The sequence below is a fragment of the Salvelinus sp. IW2-2015 genome, unplaced genomic scaffold (assembly GCF_002910315.2).
Source record: "Salvelinus sp. IW2-2015 unplaced genomic scaffold, ASM291031v2 Un_scaffold1892, whole genome shotgun sequence".
Lineage (NCBI taxonomy): Eukaryota > Metazoa > Chordata > Actinopteri > Salmoniformes > Salmonidae > Salvelinus > Salvelinus sp. IW2-2015.
In genome coordinates, this window is record NW_019943254.1 from 147,814 (window position 1) to 154,707 (window position 6,894).

At 45.7% G+C, this 6,894-nt stretch overlaps 1 protein-coding gene across 1 annotated transcript in view; it reads right to left on the reverse strand.

Moving 5' to 3' along the window:
- Positions 1-6,894, reverse strand: part of slc2a12 (solute carrier family 2 member 12) — a 34,724-nt gene that overhangs the window by 7,184 nt on the left and 20,646 nt on the right.

Sequence of the window (6,894 nt, forward strand, 5' to 3'; positions counted from 1 at the left end):
ACCATAATAAATGTTACACCCCTTGTCATCCTCTCTCCAGGAAGGAAGTAACAAACATTACACGCCTCCACATCTACTCAGCAGGGGGACCATAAATGAATGTTACACATGTACAGTGCCTTCAAAAAGTATTCAGACCCCCTCTGACTTGTTCTACATTTTGTTACGTTACAGCCTCACAATAGAGCCTGCTAGAGCCAGCCTCACAACATCACAATACCCCATAATGAGATCACAATACCCCATAATGACATCACAATACCCCATAATGTGATCACAATACCCCATAATGACATCACAATACCCCATAATGACAAAGTAAAAACAAGTTTTAGATTTTTTTTGCAAATGTATAAAAAATTAAAAACATAAATATCACATTTACATAAGTATTCAGACCCTGTACTCAGTACTTTGTTGAAGCAACTTTGGCAGTGATTACAGCCTCGAGTCTTCTTGGATATGACGCTACAAGCTTGGCACACCTGTATTTGGGGAGTTTCAGGTTGGACGGGGAGCGTTGCTGCACAGATATTTTCAGGTCTCTCCAGAGATGTTTGATCGGGTTCAAGTCCGGGCTCTGGCTGGGCCACTCAAGGACATTCAGGCTTGTCCCAAAACCACTCCTATGTTGTCTTGGCTGTGAGCTTAGGGTCATTGTCCTGTTGCAAGATGAACCTTCGCCCCAGTCTGAGGTCCTGAGCGCTCTGGAGCAGGTTTTCATCAAGCATCTCTATGTACTTCGCTCCATTCATCTTTGCCTCGATCCTGACTAGTCTCTCAGTCTGCTCTGTCAAAGTAACCATCGGGTTCTTGGTCACCTCCCTGACCAAGGCCCTTCTCCCTCGATTGCTCAGTTTGGCCGGGCGGCCAGCTCTAGGAAGAGTCTTGGTGGTTCCAAACTTCGACCATTTAAGAACGATGGAGGCCACTGTGTTTTTGGGGTCTTTCAATGCCACAGAAATGTTTTGGTTCCCTTCCCCAGATCTGTGCCTTGACACAATCCTGTCTCGGAGCTCTACGGACAACTCCTTCGACCTCATAGCTTGGTTTTTGCTCTGACATGCACAGTCAAATGTGGGGCCTTATATAGACAGGTGTGTGCCTTTCCAAATCATGTCCAATCAATTGAATTTACTACAGGTGTACTACAATCAAGTTGTAGAAACATCTCAAGGATGATCAATGGAAACAGGGGGCACCGGAGCTCAACTTCTCAATTTCGAGTCTCAAAGCAAAAGGTCTGAATACTTATGTAAATAAGTATTTCTGTTTTTTATTGAAAACCTACAGGACAGTAGATCTCCAGGAAGAGGGTTGGACTGATAACCTACAGGACAGTAGATCTCCAGGAAGAGGGTTGGACTGAAAACCTNCTACAGGACAGTAGATCTCCAGGAAGAGGGTTGGACTGATAACCTACAGGACAGTAGATCTCCAGGAAGAGGGTTGGACTGATAACCTACAGGACGGTAGATCTCCAGGAAGAGGGTTGGACTGATAACCTACAGGACAGTAGATCTCCAGGAAGAGGGTTGGACTGATAACCTACAGGACAGTAGATCTCTGTTGTAAATGACTATTGTAGCTGGAAACGGCAGATGTTTTAATGGAATATCTACATAGGCGTACAGAGTCCCATTATCAGCAACCATCACTCCTGTGTTCCAATGGCACGTTGTGTTAGCTAATCCAAGTTGATCATTGTAAAAGGCTAATTGATCATTAGAAAACCTGTTTGCAATTATGTTAGCACAGCTGAAAACTGTTGGTCTGAATAAAGAAGCAATATAACTTGCCTTCTTCAGACTAGTATCTGAGTATCTGGAGCATCAGCATTTGTGGGTTCGATTACAGGCTCAAAATGGCCAAAAACAAAAACCTTTCTCCTGAAACTCGTCAGTCTATTCTCGTACAACGCTGTGTACTACTCCCTTCACAGAACAGAGCAAACTGGCTCTAACCAGAATAGAAAGAGGAGTGGGAGGCCCCGGTGCACAACTGAGCAAAAGGACAAGTGCATTAGAGTGTCTAGTTTGAGAAACAGACGCCTCACAAGTCATCAACTGGCAGCTTCATTAAATAGTACCCACAAAACACCAGTCTCAACGTCAACAGTGAAGAGGCGACTCCGGGATGCTGGCCTTCTAGGCAGAGTTCCTCTGTCCGGTGTCTGTGTTCTTTTGCCCATCTTACTCTTTTATTTTTATTGGCCAGTCTGAGATATGGCTTTTTCTTTGCAACTCTGCCTCGAAGGCCAGCTTCCCGGAGTCGCGTCTTCACTATTAACCAGAACCATGCTATTAACCAGAACCATGTTATTAACCAGAACCATGTTATTAACCAGAACCATGTTATTAACCAGAACCATGTTATTAACCAGAACCATTCTATTGGTCGACAGGGTAGAGCACCCAAGAGCTTGCTGTGTGTCCATGGTATGCCATCATGCCGGATCATGAACCAATGGGGCTGCAGCGAACGTCGCGTGAACTGGGGGCGGTGACTTCAATAGAGGCTAACCCACCGCATGCTTCACACATTGAATAAGTCCATGAAGCCCTGTGGGGCTGAACCCACACTCTACCAGGGGCAGGACTTTAACATACTCCGTTCCTTTCGGATTGAATATAGCTCTTTTAATTACTCACGCCGGCTCCTGGTGAGAGCCAATGGAATGGCAGTGACTCTGCGGAGGCTCTTGGGGATATAAGCGAGCAGGACTGACTGGGAATGGGGTCAGGGGTTATGAGCTGGATCGGGGTCACGCAGTGAAGTGGATTTCCTTGTTCGGCCTCTGGTGTAGTGTTAGCTGGCTTCTTTCGACACCTCGGACTCGTAAGCTGACGAACATCACACGTACAACGCTACTTTTTTGTTGGATGTAATGCAATCATTTCAACACTACTCTTATCATGGAGGCTTAGCCATACGACACGTTATAAAATGGTGTGTTGTGTTTAAAAGGCACGCAATGCTGTATATCTGTTTTCACACCACACAAGAGCAGCGACGACACACACGACAACGGGCAACAAAACACACACATAGCGATGCGCACACACACACCATCATGTCGCATGGCTGAGAGATGTGACTCGTCACACACACACAACATACCGAAGTATCGATACACACACGCAACACTCATCTACGCAGACACACACACACAACCTTCAGGAGTGCTCTGGCGACTCAAGCGCACGCGCAGCGGCGCAAGCTTACAAGAGACATCACACCGAGCGTCCTGAGCGTTAGCACGCTGGGCACGTCACACACAATCGTCAAGATGCCCTGCTCGCGACTCACCAACTACTACACACGCATAGGGGTCTTGCAAGTGCATAGAGTTTCCTATCTTCACAGCGTTGAATTATCTAGCTAGTGTTTTTGAGAGAGTGAGCAGGGGGTAATTGATAGTATCGCAACTTTTATGACTTTATGATATGAAATGACTGTAGCAGTCTGCTGTAGAGCCTGCCTCTATTTAGAGCTAGCTATACGAGCCTGCTAATAGTAGCCTGCTATAGGCCTGCCTTGTCATTGAGCCTGCCTATAGTACGCAGCTGCCTACTATCGAGAGCCTGACTGTAGAGCCTAGACTGTAAGGCGCTCGCTAGTACGAAAGTGCTTCGTAGATGCGTTGCTATAAAGAGCCTGCTGTAGAGCCTGCTATAGAGCCTGCTGCGTAGAGCTGCTATTTCGAGTCTGCTGTGAGTAGCCTGCTTAGAGGTGGCGCCTGCTCATGTATGAGCCTGCTGTAGAGCCTGCTATAGAGCCTGCTGTAGAGCCTGGATAGAGCCTGCTGTAGAGCCTGCTATAGCTAGAGCCTGCTATAGAGCCTGCTGTAGAGCCTGCTGTTAGAGGTCTGCCTGTATGAGCCTGCTGTAAGTAGTCCTGCTGTAGAGTCTGCTGTAGAGTCTGCTGTAGAGCCTGCTATAGAGCCTGCTTAGGAGCCTCGCTGTGAGAGCTGCTGTAGGGCCTGCTGTAGAGCTGCTGTAGAGCCTGCTGTAGAGCCTGCTATAGAGCCTGGCTATAGGCCAGAGCCTGCTGTAGAGCCTGCTATAAGACCTCTGTAGAGCCTGCTGTAGAGCCTGCTTAGAGCCTGCTGTAGAGCCTGCTCTGTATGAGCCTGTTAGCCTGTAGAGCTGGTTCAGTAGCTGCTGTAAGTACTGCTGTAGAGCTCGCTGTATGAGAATATGCTGTCGGGCCTTGCTACGTAGAGATCTGCTATAGAGCCTTGCTGTAGTAGGCCTGGCTGTAGAGCCTGCTGTAGAGCCTGCTGTAGAGCTGCTATAGAGTCCTGCTTGTAGAGGCTCTGTTGTGCTCATATGGAGTCTGCTGTAGGGCCTGTAGAGTCTGGCGTGTAGAGCTGCTATAGAGCCTGCTATAAGCCTGCTGTAGAGCCTGCTGTAGAGTCTGCTGGTAGAGCTTGCTAAGGCTAGCCTGCTATAGAGTCTGCTGTAGAGCCTGCTGTAGGTCTGCTGTAGAGCCTGCGTATAGGAGCCTGCCTATAGAGTCTGCTGTAGGCCTGCTGTAGAGTCTCTTGTAGAGCCTGCTATAGAGCCTGCTGTAGAGCTGCTGTAGAGCGCTAGAGCTGCTATAGAGCCTGCTTAGAGAGCCTGCTTGGTAAGAGCTTGTAAGAGTCTGCTATAGTTGACTGAGATCTGCTGTAGAGCCTGCTGATATGAGCCTGGCTTAAGAGCCTGCTATAGGGCTTGCTGCTAGGAGCTGCTATAGGGCTGCTTAGGCTGCTGTAGAGCCTGCTATAGAGTCTGCTGTAGGGCCTGCTGTAGAGTCTGCTGTGAGAGCCTGCTATAGACCTCGCTATAGAGTCGCTGTAGGGCCTGCTGTAGAGTCTGCTGTAGAGTCATAGCTATAGAGCTGCTATGATGAGTCTGCTGTAGGCCTGCTTGTAGGAGTCTGCTGTAGAGCCTGCTGTAGAGTCTGCTGTAGACCTGCTATAGAGCCTGTATAGAGCCTGCTGTAGAGCCTGCTGTAGAGTCTGTCATAGGGCCTGCTATAGAGGCCGCCTGTAAGAGCCTGTGTCTGTAGAGCCTGCTGTCATATCTGTATGTGCCACTTTTGTTACTAGTTCCGTGTGTGTGTGTGTGTGTGTGTGTGTGTGGTGCGTGCGTGCGTGCGTGCGTGCGTGCGTGCGTGCGTGGTGCGTGCGTGCGTGCGTTGTGTGTACTTGCTTCGCGCCGCGTGTGTTATGTGTGTCCCAGTGGTGTATGTGGTGCTGGTGATGATTTGCTACGAGGGAGTCAGGGTAAAAGCGGTGTGTGTCGTGTCGGCTTCACTGGGCACCAACCGTCCTCATGTCAGCTTCTCTCTGTCCACAGGTACAGTAGCAGTTGAGGTTTGGTACAACGTGTAGGCTGTAACTGGACACCATGTCACGACCTTTGCAAGTAAGTCTGAGGTATTGGTAATCGCTATATGCTGAGTATTTTCTATAAAATACTGCAATACTTTTCTAACGATAAGGTTAATCAAATGAAGCGATTGTTTCTGGTTTTATTCCGACAGGCTTTTGTAGACTTGTCAGGTTTTAGTAGAAATGGGAATAAGTATAAAACACGAATTTATATAAGGAATTAGCCAACTTGTTTATTCTTCGATAAATAGGTAGGCACTTGATATTCAAACATCTGAACACAGTGGACAGAGCCAGCGCCTGTTTAGACAGAAGGACAAGACAGAAGGGGTCCTCAGACAATGTAAATTGTTTTTAATACTGTGGTATTATGGAGATAGATCCACGTATTGGTGATAAACTTATGAAACAGGAACATTAGCTGGCTACTCACACTGTGGTGGTAGTGCTAATAGAATGGTTCTGGTTTAATAACAGGTTCTGGGTTAATAGAACTGGTTTCTGGTTAAATAACATGGGTTCTGGTTAATAACTGTTGTAATAGAACTGGTTCTGGTTATAACATGGTTCTGGTTATTAAGGTAGAATGGTGTTTGCGTTAGATAACTGTTTAGTAATACATAGGTTCTGGTTAATAGAATGGTTCTGGGTTAATAACATGGTGGTTAATGTTTCTGGTTAATAACATGGTTTTTCTGGTTATAGTAACTGGTTCTGCGTTAATAACATGGTTTCGGTAAGGGTTTTAATAACATGGTTCTGGTTAATTAATATGGTTCTGGTTAATATAACATGGTTCTGGTGAATAACATGGTTGTTCGATTAGACATGGTTCTGGTTAATAGATGGGTCTTCGGTTAATACTGGTGAGATAGAATGTTCTTGGTTTTAATAAACATGGTTCTGGTTAATTAGAATGTTTGGTAATACATCGGTTGTAATAATCATGGTTCGGTTATAAATGTGTTCTGGTTAAAAATCTATACTGTTCTGGTTAATAGAATGGTTTCTGGTATAACATTGGTCGTAAACATAGTTTCGCGTTATACATGGTCTGTGTATAGAATGGTTCTGGTAAATGTCTGTAAAAAACATGGCTGGTTTACATGGTTTGAATACATGTTGGTTATAACATGGTTCTGGTTAAATAGAAAATGGTGGTAGAAGAATTTGGTTTCGTGAGTTAAACATTTCTGATACGAGTTGGTTAATAGAATGGTTCTGCGTTATCTGTTTCTGTTAATAACATGGTTCTGGAATAACATGGTTCTGGTTAATATGTTAATAATGTTCATTGGTTAATAGAATGGTTCTGGTTAATAGAATGGTTTCTGGTTATAGAAGTGAAACATGGTTCTTGGTATACATGGTTTCTGGTTAATAACGATGGTTTCTGGTTAATAACATGGTTCTGGGTTATAGACATGGGTTGGTTGGAATACAATTGGGTCTGGTTATCAACATGGTTTGGGGTTATGATAGAATGGGTTTCTGGTTGGAATGAGACAATGGTC